General features: G+C 41.4%; 1 long non-coding RNA gene across 1 annotated transcript in view; it reads left to right on the top strand.

The window, feature by feature from the left end:
- The window catches only part of LOC112668964 (uncharacterized), an 85,775-nt gene that overhangs the window by 38,556 nt on the left and 22,618 nt on the right, over window positions 1–24,601 (top strand). Inside the window, exon 3 of the long non-coding RNA XR_004803131.2 lies at window positions 2,866–2,912. This is a non-coding gene — a long non-coding RNA (uncharacterized LOC112668964). The remainder of the gene's footprint in view (window positions 1–2,865; window positions 2,913–24,601) is intronic.

Genomic DNA, 24,601 nt, shown 5'->3' with positions numbered 1-24,601 from the left:
CTTTAGGGAGTACACAAGGAGCAATTAATTTTGACTCAGAGATTCAGAGATGTGGTCAGAGATGGCTGCAGAGAGAAAGGTACTGATAGCAGGTGCAGTTTTACCTGTGCAAAAGCACAAAGGTGTCAGTTTGCATGGAATACTCTGGGAACAACAAAACCATAGAACATGGAGGGAGAAGTGGGCACAGTGACTAGGGATGGAGACTGGGAAGGCTAGAAGTGACTTTGAATGCCATGCTAAAGGATTTGAAATTCATCCTGAAAGTTATGGGGTAACATGGAAGACTTTTAAAGTGGTAGGGTGAGGGCAGAGAGACAGTTTTATATCTACAGAGTAGGATGATTGTAGGCTACACTCAGGAAAAAACAGAGAATGGGGACCAACTCAGAAGTTTTGCTAAGAGGTGATGGTGGGCTGACTCAAGGAACTACAAGGAGAATTGAAGAGAGAAGGAACTCTAAAAACTATTTTGGAGGACAGCTCAATGAATGAATGGTTGTGTGCAGGGAATGAAAAGGGGAAACTAGGTGATTGGGAGCTGGGATAATAAAGACTGACATAGAAGCAGATCATGGGTCGGGACAAAAGTAGGGGAGAAGGGATGGCAGGTTCAGATGGTGCCATATTCAGTTGTAAGGATTTCCAGGGAAGTATCCAGATAAGTTTGTCACTGAATACCAGGTCTGAAGCTCCAGAAAGAGATATAGGTAGGTGTCCAGTTAGAGGTCATCTATACATAGATGGAAATTTTGTTAGAATTCGTTTGATGGTAATGAATAGAAAGTTCAATTCAAGCCACATTAAAACAAAACAGTAAAAAAGATGGAGGTTTGAATTCTATTAAGAATATCACTGGAAAGTCCTGGGATAGTCTTGCTTCAAGCATGGCTGGATCAAGAGTCCCAGTGATGCTACATTATCTGGCCTCTCTTTCTCTTTGCTCTGCTTCCTTCTATATGTTGCTTTATTCCAGGCATGTTTCTTTTTCTAGATGGTAGCAGCATGCTGTCAATCAGTCACTTATTTGTGAAATTTTACCAGTCCATCCAGATTCAGAGGACACAGTTTTAGAACCTGTGCCAGGCAAGGCCAGAGCATCCCCAAGGAACTCTCCAGAGGCTTTTGGATTCATTTGGTTTGCAGCCTCCTGGCTGTTCTGCAGGGTTTTGAATGTATATGAGTCCATGCAGTGGGGTGACTGGCCATATTCAGATCACAGTTCTTTTTCTGGAGCCAAATTATTCTAGTTCTGTTCTGGGCAAGGCTGGGGCACCCCCAAAGAATTCTCTTAAAGGTTAATGATTTTGGAATCTCTGGATTTCCTACAGGAAAAGAAAGGAAATGGGAAGGAAGTAAAGGGAAGGGAATGGAAGGGTATATGTTTAAATACCACCTTGGGTGGTCTTGGGTTCTTGATGCTTCTCATCTGAGGCTCCTCTCCTTGCCTCCTGAGAGACACTGGGTAGATGAGAAGGCCCAATGGAGACAGTGCAGCATTGGAGGAATGGATAGCCAGAGATAAACCTCGGGAACATCCACAGCAAAGAAAGAAATAATAGTGAAAGAAAATGAGAGCGATCAGTGAGTTTTGAGGAGAACCAGAAAGAAACTTTCATTTATCCTCGTTCCAGAACACCAGGATTATCAGACATCCCATCTATCTATCTCTTACTCTTCTGTCTCTGGAGTCCTCTTTACCAACAGTTAATTTCTTTAGAATGTTAAACACTTCACCAATTGCTGTAAACAGCCCCACGGTGCACATACAACACTTATCATGCATATTAAACTATTAATATGGAGGAAGGGGGCAGCAAAAGAGATAATCAAATTTAATTCGATTTTTTCCCCAAGAATAGCATAAGTCAGCACAGAGTACTGTGTCTTAATGGCCTCTAAAGACACTTCTATCCAAGAGAATTAACTCATTTTCTTTGAATTTTAGCATTAGGAGCTCCAGTGGCTCCTAGAAGATCTTTTCATATCTTTTGAATAGCAAACTCAAAAATCAAGCGTTTAGGTCAGGTGAGAGGAAGGTGGATGCACTTGTTCTGATTGTCTGTTTCTTCACCTGAAAGAATACCACCACTCTGTCAGTTACTGTAAAAATTACATGACATAATGTTTGTCAAGTGCTTCAAATGCTCATGGTATATAGTGGCAAACTCAATCATATGGTAGCTATTAATAAATAACTAGGTACATGAAACCCTTTAAATGTATTTTTTGTTGTTGTTGTTTTAAATCACCACCCTCCTCTTTTACACTCCTATCTACCTTTCATGCTTATTTTTCTCTGTACCACTTATTTCCATCTGATACATGCAGGGGAGGAAGAAAACTTTTCTCCTCTACTCTCTATGTTTTCTAGGAGGCCCTGCTGAAGACTTGTATATTAAACTGACCAAAGACAGATTAATAAGAGAAAATGGTGATGGGCATTAAGGAGGGCATGTGATGTGATGAGCACTGGGTGTTATGCCCAACTGATAAATCATTGAGTACTACATCTGAAACTAAGTACATACTTTATGTTGGCTAATTAAATTTAAGTTTAAAAAAAAAAAGATAGGGCACTTGGATGGCTCAGTGGTTGAGCGTCTGCCTTTGGCTCAGGTCATGATCCCAGGGTCCTGCAATTGAGTCCCAAATCAGGTTCCCTCCAGGGATCCTGCTTCTCCCTCTGCCTATGTCTCTGTCTCTCTGTGTGTCTCATGAATAAATAAATACAATCATAAAAAAAGATGCTATGTAAGTCCAAGTTCTAATCACCCCTTTGAGTTACTCATCATTGGATTTCTCCTGTGTGTATGCATGCTGCACATATGAATAAAATTTGTGTATTTTTCTCTTATTAATCAGGCTTTGGCTGTTGTCTTCAGAGAGCTTGTGTTTGGCAGCTAATACAGGTGAGTAACCAGAAGATGATATTACCTATGTGAGCGTGGAATGCACAGACAGCTGAAGAAGCACATAGGTGTGTCAGGCAGGCAACAAGGTCAGTCAGACCATGGAATTCCTTCTGTGCTATGATTTCTGGCCTCCTTTAATGCTCTGACCCAAGCCAAGAAGAGACACAAAATCCTCCACTATATTCCCTAACATGGCTGTTTCAAGACAAAGCTCTTTAAATAAGACTTCACAAAGGGTTATTGGATCATAGGGAAATAAACCTAGGGGAAACAACAAATCTAGAATCTTTGCTGCTCACAAAGGTAGCCACTAGCCATGTGTGGCTATTTAAATCTAAATTTATTAAAATTACATAAAATGAAAAATTCACTGGTTTGGTCATGCTAGCTGCATGTGGCTAGCGCTTACTGTATTGGACAGTGCAGATATAGGACTTTCCCATCACAGCAGGAAGTTTAAGCTGCATGGGCCTAGGTAATGTGGCTCAAGCCGTATGCTGCTCAGACTTGAATGTGCATAGAGATCACCGAGGGGGTCTTTTTAAGAAGCAGATTTTTATTCATTAGGTCTGGAGGTGGCACCTAAGAATATGCATTTCCACTAAGCTCCCTGGTGATGCTGACACTGATGGTTCACCAGCCACCCTTTAGTAGCAGAGACTAAGAAGTCAGGGCATGTTCTCCAGTACTCGTAGGAAAGAGATGGTGCCCAGGAGGCTTCTGCATTAACTCCTTCCACACCCATCCTGGGTCTTCTTTCTTTCTTCAAGGTAAAAAAGGACACATAATATATTAATCCCTTTGTCCCTTACTAGAAGTTCATGGCTTATACAAGTGCATGGATTAAAGAATCAGAATGCCTATGTTAAATTTAGAATCTACTAGCTGTGTGAACTTGAGCAAGTTACTTAACCTCTCTGTGCCACAGTTTCTATCATCCAGATAGAATAGTATTTTATAATGTCTGATACTTTGGAAGTGTCTTGTAAGTGTTAATGATTATATTTATTAATCAAATAAATTTTATTGCAAGGCATATTTTCTCATGTATCTACCCTATACTAGGGACTAGGAAGCACAGTGATGATCATTACCTAAAAGGGCTCCTAGGTAGAATTGCAGATGTCTGGCATCAGTATAGGTCTTTGAGAATGAGATATTATGTACTTTGTTTAATAAGAAAAAGATGGCAAATTCTATGAAAATCTATGCCTCTCTTGTACTCTGCAGCTTGGTATTTTTGTTGACATTATAGGGCAACCCGGCTTGTAGCTTAAACAGTAAGATAAAGTTCCTACATACTCAATTGAAAGATATGTCACCAGACCCAGTCTCTGCACAGACCTAGTCAAGGAAAGACAGTCCAGTATTAACATTATTAAAAGCAAATCTATGTTTTACTGGCTTCTCTTTTAAAAAAGAAAGATTTTATTTGAAAGAGAGAGAGAGCATGAGTGGGAGGGGGTGCACAGAGGCAGGGAGAGAAGCAAAATCCTGGCTGAGCAGGGACCCCGATGCAGGCCTATATCTCAGGATCCTGGGACCATGACTCAAGCAGAAGGCAGACACTTAACCAAATGAGACACCCAGGCTCCCCTGTACTGGCTTTTCTTAATAAGTGTCTTAGAGGATATAATTTGTGACTCAGAGCAGTGCTTCTTAGGATCTTTTTTCCCTGTTACTCCTGATTCCTTTCCTCATTTTCATATTCCCATCAAATCCTTACCTGAAACCAAGCCCATGATTCTTCCCTACCTGCTTCTTCCTGTTTCCTACTCATGTAGTAAGGCCCAGAACTTGCCTCTCCCACCTGCCCATCCCTCACTCGTCAGCTGTTTCCTCTGACATCCTCCTCCTCCAGTCTTGATGTTCATAGGCCCACTTCCTTTCAGAAAGCATATACTCCTAGCCTTCTCCATATCTTGCCACCTGTTGGGAAAGAAAGTGTGGCTGTAGCTCTCACTGCTTCTAGGTGGAAATCTGTCCAGTTCTTGGGTTACAACAGAGAGCTCAGAAACTGACCTGAAAGCAAAACTCCTTCCTCCATAGAAAAGAGCATGGAGGGTATGATGGACAGAATTCTAAAATGTTCCCTAAGATTCCTGCTTCCTGGAGTGCACACCCTACATTATGTCCAGGACTATGAACATGCTAGATTTTACTCCTGTAGTTAGGTTGTGTTACATGGTTGTTGATTTTAAGAAAGGGGGATAGCTCAAGGGGAGCTTGACCTATTCAAGTGGGCACTTTGAAAACAGAGGGTTCTCACAAATATGACATTGACATAGCTATGGACTAACTTATCAGTCAGTAGAACAGAATGTAGAATCCTAAAGTAGGTCCTAACATATATGATAATTTAGTATTTGACTAAAGTGATTTTACCAAATGAAAAAGTATGGGTAACTTAATAGATGGTGCTGACAACTGGCTATCCAAGTGGAAGAAAGTATAATTGGATCCTGCCCTTAAAACATCGAAAGAGACCTTCTAGATATATTACACACATAAGTGTAGTAATAATAAAATTGTTCTACAGTATAATCTAAGACACTGTGTATAATCTCAGGCAGGGGAGATCTTAACCAAGATTGGAAACCCAGAAGTTATTAACGACATGTAGATATATTTGATGTCATAAAACCAAAGATAAGTTGAAAAAAATGGTCACATAATGATACCTCAGTGATTAATATCTACAGTAGAAAAATGAGCTGTAACAAATGGACAAGAAAAGATAAATAACCCAAAAGAAAAATGAATAAAAAAGATAAACAGGAAATTTAAATAAGTGCAAATAACTGAGAAACATGTGAAAATGATAAATTTCTCAGTAAAACAAATGCATATTAAAATAATACAGTCACTTTTCTCCAAACAAAACATTTAAAATTCTTATCTTCAATTGTGAGTATGGATATGGGGAGTTGCATACTCTCAAACATTGCTAATGGTAATAGGAATTACTATAACCTTTTTAGAAACAAATCACTGAATAACTATGACGATTAGTGTATATATATATATATATATATATGTAATCTGTAATTTTCAAATTGAAATCTATATAAATATATAATATGTATTTACTTATAATGTGCATTACTAAAAAATAATAATAAACCACATGGCAAAAAATAATAATAAAATAAAAAATAAATAAACCACATGGCGAAGCAAACAAAACAAACAAAAGCAGAAAGTTTTCTTCACTTGGTCATTGAGGATGAAGTGAAAGAGATATGTTCCTTCTGGCCTGGAAGAAGAAGCAACAGCCATGCTGTAAACAGCCCATGGAGGCCAAATGGCAAGGAACATGGGGGACCTCTAGTTGCCCAGAGAAGCCCTTGACAAAGAAAACCCCAGGCTTACAACCACAAGGAGCTGATTTTGACCAACTTCAATGAGTTTGGAAATGAATGATTTCTCCAGAGCATCCAAGAAGGAACACAGCCTGGTCGACACCTTGATTTTGGTCATGTGAGGCCCTGAGAAGTGACCCAACTAAGCTTTGGATGGTAGGATTTGGTAACTGGAGAGAACAGGGAAAGCATTTAGGTAAGGGGGTTGATTTAAGGAAAAGTGTATGGGCAGGAATATGCATGCTATGTTGGGGAAGAGGGAGGAGACTGCTCCAGACTCTGCCTATCCAGTTTCTCTTCCTTTGCTGCAGATGGTCCAGACGACTCCCTGTACTTTCACACCTCTGGGAATTTGTGTGTACCCCTCCCCCAGCTCTAACTCCCTCTCCTCCTCCCTACTTGTCTTTCAAGACCCAGCTCAAGGTTCCTCCCCTGCACACCCCCAACTTCCCAATCTCAGAAAGGTTAATCCCAAACTCAAGGTTTTATAGCTCATTAATGGAAGCAGGGACTCCCAACAGCCTTGCTCATTCTACTGTTCCACATTTAATGAAGAAAGGAAAGAAGCTCCTTGCTAGGTCAATAATCAGCTTCAAATTCATCCCTTTTGCCTAATTCTCATTTCTGGATGGCAGATTTTCTTAAAGCAGGTGCACTGTAACCTGGCCAGGCTAGCAGCCCTAATTCTATAGGAGCCTCTGGCTGTGGATTTCTAATGAAGCTGGAGCTGCAAGTTGCTGCCAGAAGCCTCCAGTGAGAACTGGAGGCCCCTGGGCTCTTCCCACAGGATCATGTTCTCATTTCCTCCTCCAGAAAGTGGGGCTAAAATAAGCCCAGGGGCTGAGAAAGGGGTGAGTCAGAGCTCTCAGAGTGAACAATCACTGCATTGCAGCTCCTTGTAAGAAACATCCCCCGTAGGCCCCAGGTTGTTTATGCCAAGAGCTGTAAGTCTGAAAAATGAGCTCTCCTAAGACAAGGTGGCAGCAAGCTCCCCTTCCTGGAGATGGCATGGTGGTACTTCATAGTGTGGAAACTTTCTGTGCTAGTATAAAGGGAAGGCACACATCCCTCTGAGCTGGGGAAGCATGGTGACAAGGGAGGAGGAGCCTGGGCTGGAAGCCAAGTGACATGAGGTTTAACCCCAGGTTCCCTGCTGACCAGCTGTGTTGAATCAGGTAATGCTCTTTACCCCTCTGGGTTTCCTTTTGCTAAGTTGCAAGATAAAAACTTAAGTCCAGATATTTTCAAGTTTCCCTCTGGCTCTGGAGTTCTTTCAGTTTATCTGAGTTACTTACCAATTGCCAGGTCTCCTGGTTCACTGTCAGGTCCTAGACTGGCATGGATGTTAAATGTGGAGAAAGGAATGCTGACATGGCCCATGGCAGATGCTGCTTACATGAACCAGGCTCAGTTGGCATCCACTGATTTATTGGGCCAGGCATCTGGGAGACAGCTGGGGATGAGAAGTGAAAAAGAAAGTCTCCCTCAAAAACTCCCTGTCCAGCAAACAAGAGTGTCCACAGACATATGAACAACAAGAAGGTGACCAGTAGGGGCACCTGGGTGGCTCAGTGGGTTAAGCATCTGCCTTTGGCTCAGGTCATGATCCCAGGGTCCTGGGTTGGAGCCCTGCATTGGGCTCCCTGCTCAGTGAGGAGTCTGCTTCTCCCTCTCCTTCTGCCCCTTACCCCTGCTCATGTGTGCTCTCTCTCACTCTGCTCTCTCAAATAAATAAATAAAATTTCTTTAAAAAGAAGCTAACCAGTAGCACAAATGGCCTCACTAAGCCCTGATTAAAAGATACACAAAAGGAACTCAGAATGGAAACAGTCCACAGTAGTCCAAGTGGAAGAGGGCTTCGATCTGATACTAGATTTTCTCCATCTCAACCAAAAGTTTTAATGAGAGAGAGATCAGTATGAAAGGAACAGAGAGGTCAAAATTCATTTTCCTCAGATGATTCAACATTTTAATATCCATATAGTTTTCTCCAGACAGCAAAAATAGTTCAGGATGGCTTTTACCCCTGAGTATCCCCATAATTGAAAGAAAAATCATCCACATGCAGTGACAGGGGCCACTTGACTAAGATATTTTTTTTTTTTTTTTTTTTGCAAGAGAGCATGCACCTGCACCTGCATCCCCGTATGCTTGGTGGTGGAAGAGGTGGAGCAGAGGGGAGGAGGAAAGAGAATCCAAGCAGGCTTCCATGCCCGGTGCAGGTAGCCAGACACAGGGCTCGACCTCAGAACCTGAGATCATGACATGAGCAAAAATTAAGAGTCCAACGCTTAATTGACTGAGCCATCGAGGCACCCCTTGACTGAGAAAACTTTTAATCCCAAGAGTAAAAGATTTAATAATGCCTGTGAGTGAAGATTCTAGTCCTATTAGGATCACCATCCAATATATTTACTACCATCCAATATATTTACTACCATCCAATATATTTACTGCAGCTAGCACTTCCAATATGCCTTTTAATCATTTTAAAACATTTATTTAAGACATTGCATCTTAAACCACATTTAAAACAAATATTAAAATTTAATTACATATTTTAATATTCCAAATACTACCATGAGGCATCATTTAATTTTGTGATTTTCTAATTAATGAGATATTTCACCTTCAAGTTTTTGTTTTGATACTTGAAAAATTAAATAAGTAAAGTTCGAGATATACACATGGAACATGAATAAAAATAAGCATCCAGAAGACGAATAAGACATGTATCCATCCATATATAATAAATATATGTATAAAACCACCAGTCAGAAATACCCATCATTTGCTTCAACGTGGATGGAACTGGAGGGTATTATGCTGAGTGAAGTAAGTCAATCGGAGAAGGACAAGCATTGTATGTTCTCACTCATTTGGAGAATATAAATAATGGTGAAGGGGAATATAGGGGAAGGGAGAAGAAATGTGTGGGAAATGTCAGAAAGGGAGACAGAACATAAAGACTCTTAACTCTGGGAAACGAACTAGGGATGGTGGAAGGGAAGGAGGGCTGGGGGTGGGGGTGAATGGGTGACGGGCACTGAGGGGGGCACTTGACGGGATGAGCACTGGGTGTTATTCTGTATGTTGGTAAATTGAACACCAATAAAAAATAAATTTATTATTAAAAAAAACCAGATTATACTGTCACATAGATTCCCCTCCTTTTCATCAGCTTGTGTAAATTACACATTTTTCATTCATAACCACAGCTGTAATCAGCATGTGAAGCACCTAGGATGTTACCTTGTCGTACACAGTCAGTGTTTAATGGGTATTTATCCTAATTGTGATTTGGGGATTTATTCAACAAATATCCAACAAATATCCATATCCAACAAATATTGTATCATGTGCCATCTGTATCAAGATGACTGGCACACAGTGTCCCATCCCAGGACCAGGAGGGAGACAGGTAAACAGAGGAAACAAATCAGTTACAGTCTATACAAACAGACGGCTCTGCCCACTAGTTCCAGGACACAGAGGAAGGAGCGATTCATCTGAAGGAGATGGAGTTTGTCAGTCAGCATGGTGGGTGGACAGGTGATACTCCGCCACAGGGAACAAAGGGAGTGGAGCATGCAGGCCTGGTGAGCAGGCTCCGTGGTGCACCATGGTGAGGGCCGAATCCAGGGAGAAACTGGACTTTTTCCTTGGGGAACAGGAGAACCATCAGGGTCATGTAACCTCATCAAATTCAAGGGAATGATTGACTGAACGATCAATAGGTATTTTCTGAAGTAATGAATCAAAAAGTTTTAGGGGGATGATTGTTACAGTGGAGTGGAAGTTTTGGGCTTACATAGAAGTCTCTTTCATTACCACATGTTTCAAATAATAATAATTCATAATGTGTACAGAGCCTTCTGAGCATTGTACAGCCACCCAGGGATCCCCCGCGTTTATTATTTAATCCCCACAAAAATCCCTGAGATAGATCTATTATTACTGAAAGGCAGTAGAATTTAATTATCAGGAAGCTATGCTTTGAGGCTAAACTATTTATATTAAAATCCTGACTCCATACTTAATAAATTGGTACTTTTAGGCAAGTAACTTTCCGTACCTCAGTCGTCTTCTTTTATAGTGAGGTCGTGAAAATGCCAAGATGGTGGGTGGTGGAAAAGATTGAATGAGACTCTACCTGTACATTGTTTAGAATGGTGCCTGTCAAGCAGAATGTCTAATGAGTGTTGACCCACTGTTGACCCATTTTACCTAGGAGGAAACTGAGGTTTGGGGAGAGAGAGTCATGTTTCCAAGGTCAGGAAGTTGCAGATTCTGGGTTCAAATGAGAATGTTAATCTACTTGGGCATTGTCACCTTCAAGACCCTGGCTAATTAATTAATGGATTCATCAAACACTTATTCACGTATTAAGCCCCTACTAAAGGTCAAGCATGGTGTTTTGCCATTTCATATGAATTACCTCAGGTGTTCTCCACCACACAATGTGTATCACTATTCCGGTTTTATAAGCAACAGTATCCATGCTCATTGGAGTTGAGTAATTTGTCCAAGACCACAGAATTGCTGTCGACTTCCCAACGTCTAGTCCACACCATCTGCAGGGGCAGGGCTTGATTAATCTCAGCTAATCATGGAAATCATATCCCAGTCTCCAGCGGGAGAACCCAGGCCTAAGCCAACTAGTGCAGAGCATTCTGTTGGCCACAGGATTAGCTGAGTGTAAATTTGGATCAAAAAGGTACACTGGAAAGTTTTCTGCACCTTCTGCAAATATTGTCTTCACTCATTAGAGAAATCCTCAGTAGGAGATAATCTTGTCCTCCAACATGTGCAGGGGGAGAGGGAGGTGCTGTAGCCCTCTTGCCGTCAGCCTGAAGGTGGGTGCCCATGGTGCAAGGGGTGGGCATGGCCAGGGGAATCACAGACACTACTGGATTAAGCTAACCCTCAAGCTTCCATCGATATGGGCCAATGGATGTCCTTATTGTTCCAAATGGTCCCACTAAGGATTTCTGCACAGCCAGCAAAACAGAGAGCTGGGTTCTAAGCCCAGGTCTGAACCAGGGCGACTCCCCAGTCCATGCCTTCCTACAGTGCTTGGCTGCAGACTTGGCTTTTCTACCCAAGTTGTTTACCATCTGGCAGAAGGCTTTTGGCATTCTGCTATCGTGGCAGATTTGATCATCAGTCACAATGCCAACGTAATGGTGGCTTGAGTCATTGTTTATCTGTTGGTCTAATTCTTCCATAATAAATATGCATTGCTTAGATAATAAAAACAACAAAGGGGAAAATTCCATGTGAGGCAGAGATGTAAAAGCTCTGCTAAAAAGGAAGGCTTATATAAAGATAAAACTGTATGATGTGCGTCTGGCATGTTTTAAAAAATGCTAAACTGAATTGGGCCAAAGACAGAGCAAGGCACTGAGCCTTTTATCACACACTAAGCACCAGTTCCCTTGGAGACCTGATTATCAATTAGGAGGAGCTGGTGGTAGCTATTATCAAACTTACCTGATTTCCCCCTATCCATAGAGGACCTTACAGAGACATGCCCTAATCAAGGCACCTTCCGAAAACAATGGGTCCAGCCAAGAGAGATTCCAGAACTTTAACGAGAGGTCCTACAAATCCCTGTAATTCTCAGACAGAGAAAGCCAGAGAGGATACCTGCCATCCATTAGAAGTTTGGCTTAATGCTGTGCTTTTGTGTGGATTTATCCACATCCCTCATGCAAAGGTGAGATCTTCAGAGACAAAGAAGCTCTCTCTCCATGAGGAAGGAAGCCCCCAACACCCAGGGGTAGGCTCAGGGTTTGTGAAGTTGAACCATATTAACAGAGAGTGATAGAGGAGTGCTGAAGCCAAGAGAGGACAGCTTTCTGAGGAGGTAGAGGGCCCTGCCCAGTGCCAATCAGTACTAGCTGCAAAGTGGGGAGGAGTCATTTCTGGAAAGAAAACCAAATGAGTGAGGGTTTATCAGGAAGCAGATGGAGTTTGTCCATTCTGGGGTCCTAGTACAATTGTTCTTTAACTTTAGGGCTTCTAACTTTGGTTCCTCAGCTCAGTCATACTAAATTGCCCCCACGTCCAACATTAAATAGAATTTATATATGATAAGTTATAAAATGACACTATAAAAGTTGTTTAAAAATTATAAAAATTGGGGATCCCTGGGTGGCGCTGCGGTTTAGCGCCTGCCTTTGGCCCAGGGCGCGATCCTGGAGACCCGGGATCGAATCCCACATCGGGCTCCCGGTGCATGGAGCCTGCTTCTCCCTCTGCCTGTGTCTCTGCCTCTCTCTCTCTGTGTGTGACTATCATAAATAAATAAAAATTTAAAAAAAATAATAAATAAATAAAAGGAAATTTACATTTAAAAAAAAATTATAAAAATTGATATGATGCATTTTGTAGACACACTAACCAAAACATTAATTAGTTTAAATTATACCACTCTTGTATTTCAGAGCCAATAATTTTGTATTTGCGATCTCAAGGATTTCCCTAGGCCCTTGGAAAGCATGTAGGCCCCAGCTCCTGTTACCATGGAACCTAATAGATGAAACAGCCCTAGCAGACGAGAAGGATAGTTGTCCATCTGCTGGGCCAGTAGGCAATGAGCGGTTACATGCATCTCTGTTTTTCTCAGTGCATGGCAAATAGTGGGGCACTCAGTGGTTGCAAGCAGATTGATGCTCAGATAGGAGAGGAGGGGACTCAGATGAGGGTTGTTTAGGCAAGTTAGGTGCAGGCATAGGCCCAAAGCTTCAGGCATTCCGTCTTACACAGGAATCTTTGCATTTTCTCAATTCACTTCTCTGGGAGTAGGACAGTGACAGCATATAGATAAGTTATAGAAAAACCAAAAACTTGCCTATGTACCAGCTACTGTGCTAGTCCCTTTTACTATAATGATGTCAAGAAAATCACAACAACCCTGTGCAGTAGTAGCACTTTTATTACATTTTTAAAGGAAGGAACTAAAGCTGGATGGTACATGAGAAAGTCCTAAAGCAGAGCAAGAACTCAGTTTTGTGGGAGAGGTGGTAAGAGCCTCTGGAGCTAGTTTCTAGAACCCTGGTTTCTCAGGATCCCTGCCTGCCTCACAAATTTCCTTTCTGTTCTCCTGCAAGTGCCCTGTTGAGTCTCTGGCTCTTTAGAACTGACCTCAGATACCCCTTCGTTGCTAAGGACAGATCATCTCACTGCGCTTTGCCAAGGGCATTAATAAAACAGCTTCTGTCATTGTAGTCACACAAAGGTAGACAAGGAAATTACTCTCGGTCAAAAAGCAGAAACCACTCTCCAGCTGGAGCTCAATTCCTGACCTTCCCACTGTCAGTGGCATAGGTTAAAATGTCTTTTCTTTCCATTTATTAGATCAGTTTCAGCCTCATAGACAATCCCTCCCTCCAGCTGTACCCATGTTTACCTGCTGTTGTTTCTAACCTCGACAAACGTCATGGCAACAAAGCTCAGAGGAAAGATCAGTGTCTGGAGGCAGACAGACATGAGCTGGCACCCCTACCCTGCCGCTTGCTAGAACTAGGATTTTGAACGGGTCACTTGAGGTCAGCTTCCTCATCTGTAGAGGAGTGAGGATGAATTAAACGATGCAGTAGAAACCTGGCAAATGCATTAAATTACCTGGAAATTCCTGTGCTTTTGGAGGAAGTATGAAGCAGAGCAGCAGGAGAGATGCCTTTATTTTCTCTCAGGGATCCGGGGGGAAAGCAAGGGACACTTTCTGAGCTGAGGGCATGGACCATGCAAAGCCTAGGGACAAACGAAGTCTAATGGAGGTGGGTCGTAGGCTATGGGGAAGAGACAGGGGAATAATTAAGGCTGTAGAGCTCAAGCTAATCCACATAGTTCAAAGCCATATAAGGACTTAGCATATTATCATAAGAAAAATGAGGAGCCACTGAAGGGTTTTAAACAAGGGAGCAATATGGCCTATTTATGTTTTTAAAAACTTCAACTTGCCCGAGTAGTGAATAGATTGCAGAAGGTCAAGGCTGGAGACAGGCAGCCCAGTTAGGAAACTGATGAACCAGTCAGGTGATGGAGTGGCAGGCTTGATCTGGGAGTGGTGGCAGGTATAGAGGAAGGTGGACGACTGTGTGTCACTTGTTCATTCTGTGGTGTCGGACAGGCTACTGAACCTCTCTAAGACTTCATTTTGTTTTTGTTTTTATTCTCAACTATTTATGGAGGATAATAATAGTGCCCTAGTCCTAGAGTTGTTAAGGGATTCAATGAGATCATGCACATAGAGCACACAGCACAGTGTCTGCCATGTAGTGAGTAGAAGCACTTGTCATCATTGGCAGTGACAGCCATCGTCACAGGATGCACTCAGAGAATGTAACACATGCAACCAATGAATGACTACAAGGAAAAACCCTTTGGAAAATGAAATCCTAGTTAAAAGGTACAAATGGCCTGGTGAGAAGGAAGTGGAGCGGTGAGGAGAGCTATTGTCTAAGGAGGTCAATGTGTCTGGGTGGCGAGCTCTCCTGAGACGTAGGACATGGAAAAGAGGTGTCCAAAATGAGGCAGGTGGGGTGGGCAGACTAGAGCCCCTTTGAAGAGGTCTGGAAACAGAAACAGCCAGGTTGATAGGAAGGCTATTTTAGTTCGGTTCAAGAAGTCCACAGAAGAAGTATAACCTATGACCAGAGTCCTCTTTTGCCTCTGTCCTTCCTGCCAGGAAAATTAATCATTGAGTCAGGAGAGTGGGAGCTAACATTGGTTGGAGGAAATAAAAAATGTTGAGAGTGTGTCTTGTTCTGTTAAATGCATTCAAGTCTTATTGTTTAGGCATTCAATTCAAAATGGGAATGTCTTTATTGTTTTTGCTGATTTTGAAGGAATGTATGTTCATTGTAAAACTCTCAAGCTATCAATAGGGACTATTTTGAGCACTAACTTTGTGGCAAGAAGTGGGCATAAAGCCTTTTACATATTTATGTCATTTAATTATTACCCCAGGGGCACTGGGTGGCTCAGTCAATTGAGCATCTGACTCTTGATTTCGGCTCCAGTCATGATCCTGGGGTCATGAGATCAAGCCCCACATGCAGCCTGCCTAGGATTCTCTCTCTCCCTCAGCCCCTCCTTCACCTCACAAGTGTGCACACATGCACTCTCTCTCTAAAAAAAAAATTAAAAAAACTAAGTTAATTTAATTTAATTTTAAAAATAAAAAAAATAATTATCACCCCAAACTTATTGTGCATGTAGGGTTTACCCATTTTACAGCTAATGAAACTGAGGCCAAGAGAATGTAAGCAGCTGTGCACAGTCACCCAGTTATGTCCATGACTTGTTAGTTCAGGAAAGGTACTTAACCTCCCCACTAAGCCTTGGTTGTTTTCACTTGTTTAGGGAGGATGATAACCAGAATGTGCACTCAAATACTGGAGCTGTGCTCTGGTTTGAAACCTGATTCTCCAACTTAATAAATCCATGTTGTTGTTGTTTTTTTAAACAACAGTAACATAACCATGTACCTCGGTGTCTCCTCTGTAAAATGGGGATATGAATAGTACCCACTGTTGTTGTGAGGATCCACTTAGCTAATATATGTTAAAGACTTAGAACAGTACCTGGTATGTAGTGACTGTTAACTGATAGTAATATTATTGGTAGTAGTCTCATCCTTATGCTATTTTGTTAGAAGAATGTCAGTTGTCCAGACAAGATTCAATAGAGGGAAAAGAATGGGATTTTAAGGGCAGGCAGATCTATTTTGAAGAATAAAGGAGCTAACATCTGTGAAACACTCAGCACAGTGTGTGGAAAATAGTAAGTGCTGATGTCCATTATTTATTATCTATACATATATTCCAGAGCATGTGCTCTTAACTGCTATTTGCAGCTTCTTTGCACTACATTATGGTGGCTAACATCATCATATCCAGACGCAGATATTGTTAATAGCTTCTCTCTCATTCTTCATACTTTTGAAACAACCATCTAAACTTGTTTCCATGTGATTTTCATTTTTAACTATGGGTTAAATGTAGTTAATGTTAGTTCTGGCTTGATCCACAGAACTGCACAACCTTAGGGAGGCTACTTGCCTCAATCTTAGTTTCTTCACCTGCAAAATGAGGATAACAACATCGATCTCTGGAGTGGTAGTAAGGACAAATTCAGTAATTTAAGACACTTATAACTGAACCTGGTCACCTGGGCTTAAAAAAGACTTAGTGCTTTAAAATGAATATTCCACACAGTAGCCAGATTAATCCTTATAAATCACATTGTGTTGTTTTCCCGCTTAAACTCTGAAATATTCCCATTGCATGAAACAGTCCCATTATTATGCCTTACCTTGGTCTATGTGAGGGTTTTTGGTAGCCTGGAACATGTTATTTTCATTCCCCACCTGAGTTCAGAACTGAGGAAGCCATAGATAAATATTTTCCATACATTTGTTTGGAGTATATGGCATAAGTCTGTGGAGAAATAGGTTGAAATCTGAGGGAATTATAGACTGAGTTGTGTTCTTCCAAATTCATATGTTGAAGCCCTCTCAGTGTGACTGTATTTAGAGATAGGGTTGTTAAAGAGGTAAATAAGGTTAAGTGAGTTCATAAGGGTGGAGCCCTAATCCAATAGGACTGATGTCTTTACAAAGAAGAGGGGCACTTGGGTGGCTCAGTTAAGCGTCTGACTCTTGGTTTTGGCTTAGGTCATGGTCTCATGGTTGTGGGATTGATCCCTGAGTTGGGCTGTGCTCAGTGTGGAATCCGCTTCAGATTCTCTCCACCCCTCCTCAAATAAATAAATAGATAAAATCTTTAGGGATGCCTGGATGGCTCAGTGGTCGGGCGTTTGCCTTCGGCTCAGGGCATGATCCTGGAGACCTAGGATCGAGTCCCACATCGGGTTCCCTGCACGGAGCCTGCTTCTCCCTCTGCCTATGTCTCTGCCTCTGTGTGTGTGTGTCTCTCATGAATAAATAAAATCTTTAAAAATAAATAAATAAATCTTTAAAGAAGAGGAAGAGGAGGAGAAGAAGAGAGGGGGACGTGAGCATGCAGTAGAACCCAATCATATTGATCTGGAATTTCCAGCTTCCAGAACAGTGAGAAAATAAGTTTCTGTTGTTTAAGGCACCCAGTCTGTGATATTTTGTTACGGTGGCCCCAGCAAACTAATACAGGAGGTTGCTAAGACAGCACCCAAGAGACAGTCTGATTTATAGGTTCATACACAGATGTGGACAACCTCAGGCTTCCTCCTGAAGGGCTTGACCATGTAAAATTTATGGCAAGGGGGAACAGAGAATATCTGCCTCCTTTAGGCACCTTGGATGCTAAAGAAGAGAAGGAAAGGCTAGGGCTCATTTTCTAAAAGTCATATGTTGGATAAGTTGTTCCTCCAAAGAAAGGGTAGGTGAAAGAGGAGGACACTAGAACTTTTAGTCCAGTTGCATCCTATGGAGACAGAAGGAGTGGAGGTTGGAATGTCCTTACTAAGAACCTACAAGACCTGGCATGATTGGCCTCCTGACTCTTTCTCTTATTTGGTCTTACCTTCTTGCTGTCCATATTCCAGGCACACGAATCTCCTTTCCTTTTCTGAGTTCTCTCAAACCCTTTGTCTGCTCTGGGGTCTTTGCACTTGCTATTCCCTCTGCCTGAAACATCTCTCTTATTCCCATGCTTCATGTCTCATGCCGTATGTCACCTTTCCAATGAGTCTTTCCCTAACCATCTTACTTAAAATGGCCACTGGAAGTTACTCAGTAATTGAAGGTCATACTATTTCTTTACTGTATAGAACTTAACCAAATCTGTAATTACCTATTACATCTTATTTGTGTACATATTATATGTCTCTCTCAGGAATGTCAATATCCAGGAGTACCTGGAATATAGTTGATATTTAATAAACATTAGTTGGGTGCATGCTGAGAAAAAGAAAAGCAATCTCTGACATCGAGAAGCTGGCCTGGTGCTGGCAGAGAAGGCTTGGTGTTCTAGAAGCCAGCCTGGAACTCAGCTAGGTCTGTTGAACTCAAACAATTTCACAGAAATGCCAATAGTAGGCAAAGTCACTCTATAACTAACATGGAACAAGATAAAAGCATGACCATGAAAATAATCAAACATCCTGAGTAATAGGAGTGACTTCTGCTTCTTTTCCAATTCCTCCTTCAACCTTGCTCCTGTCTTACTTCCTTGTAGATAAGAGTTATTAAGATATCCAAGGAGAAAACAACCCCTGCTTCTTGACAATCTCCAATCTAGAGCAAAGCCCACTTCCTTATACCCTTCCCCAAATCACACAACCAATGTCAAATCCTTTATATCCTTTCTAAAGCCCTTTTACTGAAACAGTCCATTGTTCTCCCTGTCCCACCTTTCCCACCGCAGTAATCATGAACCCCAACTTGTTCAACTGCAGGTGCATCACTGGGGATATTTGGCCAGAGGGCATTGACAATATAAACCGGAAGTCCCAGGACACATCTGGCTTCAGAATCATCTGGATTTCGGGGCTTCTGCAATGTCAAGACATTTTCTTTCCATATTTTAGACCCGCCTTCCTCTTGTGTTGGCTGCATCTTCTTTGAAGCAGGTCAGAGAGTCACTGGCACTCCCAGCCCTACATCCTTACAGTCCGTTATGCAGAGGAGGGGAAATCTGTTTTCCAATGACCTAATAGCAAAAGTTAAAATACTCTTTTTATTTTCTCTACTTGGTTTAGATACTTACCTCTGGATCAATCACTGTACTAGAGGATGGGGTACATTGGCCAGTCTGAGGTAGAAACCTGTTCTTGGGCTAGAAAGAAAATGATATCTTGATTGTCAGTTCCATAAGGTTCACATAGGGTGAAGGTGGATTGCATCCTTTATCAGAATTTGATTAAAAGAACAGAAAACACTCCCTATTTTGTAAGCAGTAAGGGATTTTATATAGAAGATTAGATGCTTATACAACTGCAGTAAGAGCCAGAGGGGGAAAAAAGCCAAGGAAGGTGGCAGTTTTCAGTTATGTTGCTAGTTTTCAAGCAATCAGGAAGGCTAAGGGCCTCAACAGGAAGCTGCTGGCAGTAACTACAAACATCTTCAGTGCTGTGGTGGGTGAGCCGCAAGAAAATGCCTGGAGGCTACTCAAAATTTCACATCTGCTGCAGCCCACACATCTTCTGTTTCCAAAGAAGCAGTGACTACCTATGATCAATCAATCTATCCATCCATCCATCCATTCATCCATCCATCCCAGTCTTCCATAATTTGTGAAAATTCCTCATGGGCAAACTAGTTGTTAGGGACTCTGGAATACGTGGCCTGTCTTCATAATTTTCTGGCCCCTGTGACACAGGGACGATCACAGAGGGGACACGGTGGGGAATGGCAGTGAGTTGCCAGCAGATGGTCTGGTGCAGATTCTCAGAGTAGGGAACATAAACAGTGCCCTCAGTCATAGTATTGTGAATACTTTTCTCAGGTTATATCCCTGCCCTTTTTAAAATTAGCATTAAGTGTTCAAAGGCAGCTTAATTTGTTTGAACAGCTTTAGTGATCATAGAGGTATTGAGACTGGATTCCTGGGGATATAGGGAAATGGTGCCCATTTTCAAATATAGGCAGAAAATGGAAGTCATAAACCATAGTTGGTGGCCTAATGGAAATTCTAGGAGAGTTTCTAGCTAAGAATACCAAGAAGATAGTACATGAAGACTGGGAAAATAAAAGTGATTACAAAGAAACATCAGAGGTTTACTTACAGCAAATCATACCAAACTCACCTTATTTGTTTGTTTGCTCATAAATAAATCACTGACAGGATTACCAGAGTCACAGGGCATGCAAGTTTTAGTGTAGCATTTACCAAAAATTCCATTATGCCTCTGTGAACAAATGGCAAAATACTGATGACATTACCACTGAGTGGAATGAGCTGAATGGCTGTGTCCTAAGAATGCTAATAGATCAATGTCAACCTAGAAAAATGGTCTCTGTGAAGGAGCTCCAGGTTTGGTCTTTTCTACTTGAACATTTTTATCAGTGTTTCATATGACAGCATTGATAGCCCTCTAATCAAATCTCAGGATACACCAAGGCTGAGGAGAAGAACAAATGGATTATATAATAGAAAACTGGGATTCACAAAACTATCAATAGCCTGGCATGAAGGAATGAAAATAACAAGTTGAATTGCGCTGGAAATAAATCTAAAACATTGCCTCTAGACCTCCAAACACTGGCATGAGTGTAAGTGAGAGGGATGGCTTCACTGAGGACTCTTGGGAAAAAAAAAAGACTAATGTCTTGTCTTTACTGTAAACAACCTAGACTGTTGTATCATATTAATCAGTCAAAATAATGAAGTGATACACTGAGCTGCATTTATAGAATTATTTTAAATTGAATAATGCCTCACATGTAGTATAGGCTTGGCAGATACCATTTAAAAGAATTCATGATTTAGTGTTTTTTCTGGAACACTATATTGAGTTATTCACTCATTCATCCAGTAAATATTTCTTGAGAACTAGCGCCAGGCTCTGGTTAGGTGCTGAGAACACATCAGTGAACAAAATAGACAAAATCTCTGTCATGAGAGAACTGAAACATTTATTGAGCATCCAATATGTTCCAGACACTGTGTTAAGACCGTCAAGATGGATATAGTTCCTGCCTTCAAATTCTTGTTCAAGGAACAGATGTGGAGATATAATTACAACCCAGAAATGCTACATGCCACTATGCTCTAGAAAGAGGAGTGGCACTGAGAAGGGCACAATGATCCCAGAGGGAAACAGTCTAGGAACCAATTGCAGTGGATGGGACAGAGGTGAGTTGTTTTATGTGTGTGTGATGAATAGATACCTGTTCATTCCTGGTTCCACCTTTATGAATGGCTATGAATAAGGCAAATAGAATGGGGGTAAGTCTCAAACCTGTGCCATATGAGGCAATAGAGAAGGAACTGGGACTTTGTTTATTAACCTGGAGATGAGAAATCCTAGGGGTAGGGCCAGCTCAATGGGCATGCAACGTATGAAATGTTGCTGTATTAAATGAAGACCAGTCCTGTACCTGCATAGCTGCAAAGGATGGCTTTAGGAGCTAGTTCAGTGTTTCAGAGCAACAGACTTGGGGTCACACGAGGAAAATTTTTCTGACAGAGTAGTTCATCAGTGGAAGGATATATTTGTGAAGTAGTAGATTCCTTCTCAGTAGAGTCATTCAAACAGAAGCTGAAGAGGCCCCTGTGAATATGTGATGAAGATTGACTCATTGATTTGTGTTTTGGACTGCATGGCCTCAGAGGTCAGGTAGCCCTGAGATTCTTCTGCTTTTAGATCTTCCATATGCTACATTTAAAATTCTGTATCATGCATTGCTATTTTGCATTAGGGTGTCAATCATTGATTACTTTACTCAATTATGGACTTCTTGAGATCTTGAGAAAAGGGCTGGACGGTGTATTGGAGAAGCCGTAGATTTGAAATTTATTCCAGTACCAAAAAGCAGTTTTTCTTTTGGGCAGGCTATTCACCTTCTCTGCAACTGAATTTTCCCATCTATAAAATGAATGCAATAAAACTCAACATATCCTGTAGCTGTGAAAATAAGATACAGTGTGTGGGTAAAGCATCTTGAAAAGAGTGACACACAAAATGGATGTACATTTAATGATAGTTGTATTTATTCCATTCTTAAATACTGCTGTCCTTTTGGCATCTGGCACTGAAGAATGTACAGATCAGTTCTGTCTCCAAAAATGCTTGTTGAATGAAGGCCCAGTGATCATTGAAATATTGTGGGCCAACAGACCAGAGAACCAATGGTCACTGATTCTTTTGCCCTAAAGGAGGAGGATTTTGCTCTATATTCTTTTTCTTTTCTTTTCTTTTTTTTTTTTTTTTTTTTCCTTCCTTTTGTAGGGGAAGGGAAGCTCTCTCAGCTCCTTTGTGTTATTCCTGCTCTGGCTCTTCTGAAGCTGCCTCTGTCTAGATCAGTGGATTCGGAGCACCCTCTAGAGACAGAAGAGGGATTTGTCTCACTTGAGAGAAGATAGCCTTATTATGCAGCTGCTGGTGCAAATAAATGACTGTGCCAGGAGCAAGTTTGAGGGAACAAGCAAGGGAGGATCAAGCTTTTCTTTATTTTTTTTTAAAGATTTTATTTATTTATTCATGAGAGACACAGAGAGAGCAGAGACACAGGCAGAGGAATAAGCAGGCTCCCTGAAGGGAGACTGATGTGGGACTCAATGCCTGATCCGGGGATCACTCCCTGAGCCAAAGGCAGATGCTCAACCGCTGAGCCACCCAGGCGTCCCAGGATCCAGCTTTTCTTTTCTTTTCTTTTCTTTTCTTTTCTTTTCTTTTCTTTTCTTTTCTTTTCTTTTCTTTTCTTTTCTTTTCTTTTTTCTTTTCTTTTTCTTTTCCTTTCCTTTCCTTTCCTTTCCTTTCCTTTCCTTTCCTTTCCTTTCCTTACCTTACCTTTCCTTTCCTTTCCTTTTTTTCTCTTCTTTTCTTTTCTTTTATTGGAGTTCAATTTGCCAACATATAGCATAACACCCAGTGCTCATCCCGCCAAGTGCCCCCCTCAGTGCCCGTCACCCAGTCACCCCAAACCCCTGCCCACCTCCCTTTCCACTACCCCTGTTCTTTTCCCAGAGTTAGGATCCAGCTTTTCTTAACTCACCCTTCCCTATCAATGAGCTTTTCTGATTGCCTTCTCTTGTATGTCCAGTCCCCAGGTGGATCTGAAGACAGTGAGCCACACAGGATTCAGAAAAAGGTTTTTTTTCTGTTCTTGAGGGGCTCCTGGGTGGCTCAGCGGTTGGGCATCTGCCTTCCACTCAGGTCATGATCCCGGGATCTGGAATCAAGTCCCACATCAGGCTCCCTACATGGAGCCTGCTTCTCCCTCTGCCTGTGTTTCTGCTTCTCTCTCTATGCCTCTCATGAATAAATAAGTAAATTTAAAAAAATTTTAATTCTCCTATCCTCGAGCACAAGTGGTCAGTTAAATGTGTTCCAATGGGGCCATAACTGAATTTCTAGTGAATTCTGAACATGCCAGCAACTCAGATTTGGAGGTTAAATATGTGCCTGAATTATCTCCTCTGGCTGCCCAGGCAACATGTCCTTCTTAATCACCAAAAGAAGGGAGGGAACCTCAGAAAGCAATTTTAATTATAAAATGTATCTCCAAGTATTTAATCTCCAGTTCTTTTTCACCTAGCTCTTAAATTTCCACATCACTCCTATCCCTCAATCAACTTCAAGAACAACTTTCCTGTTACAAGTATAGAGAGGAAGAGAGATGAAGGGAGAGACGGGACTAAGGTGGTCATAATGGGGAGGGTATGGTAAGACTCACTTCAGGATTGTCCTTTCTTGGATAATGAGCAAAAGTTATTGACTGACTGACTGAAAAATCAGAACACTTACACAGGTACACCTCGGACATATTGCAGGTTCAGTTCCAGACAACCACAATGAAGCAAGTATTACAATAAAGTGAATGTGGCAATAAAGCAAGTTGATGAATTTTACATATCCCAGTGTTTGTATGTTTTATATAAACATATACAATTTATGTTTACACTATAGTCTTTAAAGTGTACAACAGCATTATGTTTAACATACAATGCACATATCTTCATTGAAACATGCTTTATTGCTAAAAAAAAAAATGCTAACCATCATCCGAGTTTTCAGCGAGTCATAATCTTTTGGCTGGTGGGAGATCTTGCCTTGATGTTGTTGGCTGGTGACTGGGTGGTGGCCAAACATTGGGGTGGGCGTGACGGTTTCTTAAAATAAGGCAACAATGAAATTTGCTGCATCGATTGGCTCTTCCTTTCATGAACAATTTCTCTGTAGCATGTGTTGCTATTTGATAGGATTGTAGATCTTCTTCCAAAATTGGAGTCAATCTTCTCAAACCCTGCTGCTGCTTTATCAACTCAGTTTATGTAATATTTTAAATCCTTTGTTGTCATTCAACAATCTTCACAGCATCTTCACCAGGAATAGATTCCATCTCAGGAAGCCATTTTGTTTGCTCATCCATAAGAAGCAACTCCCCACTTGTTCAAGTTGTATTATGAGATTGCAGCAATGCAGCCCACCTCCAGGTTCTACTTCTAATTCTAGTTCTCTTGCTGTTTCCACCACATCTCCAGGTACTTACTCCACAAAGTCATCCATGAGGGTTGGAATCAACTTCTTCCAAGCTCCTGTTTATGTTGATGTTTTGATCTCTTCCCATGTATCATAAGTGTTCTTAATGACATCAAGACTGGTGAAAACTTTCCAGGTTTTCAGTTTACTTTGCTTAGATCCATCAGAAGA

Source organism: Canis lupus, chromosome 10 (genome assembly GCF_003254725.2).
Source record: "Canis lupus dingo isolate Sandy chromosome 10, ASM325472v2, whole genome shotgun sequence".
Lineage (NCBI taxonomy): Eukaryota > Metazoa > Chordata > Mammalia > Carnivora > Canidae > Canis > Canis lupus.
Note: the sequence above shows the minus strand (reverse complement) of the source record. Positions and strands in the feature narration are given on the sequence as shown.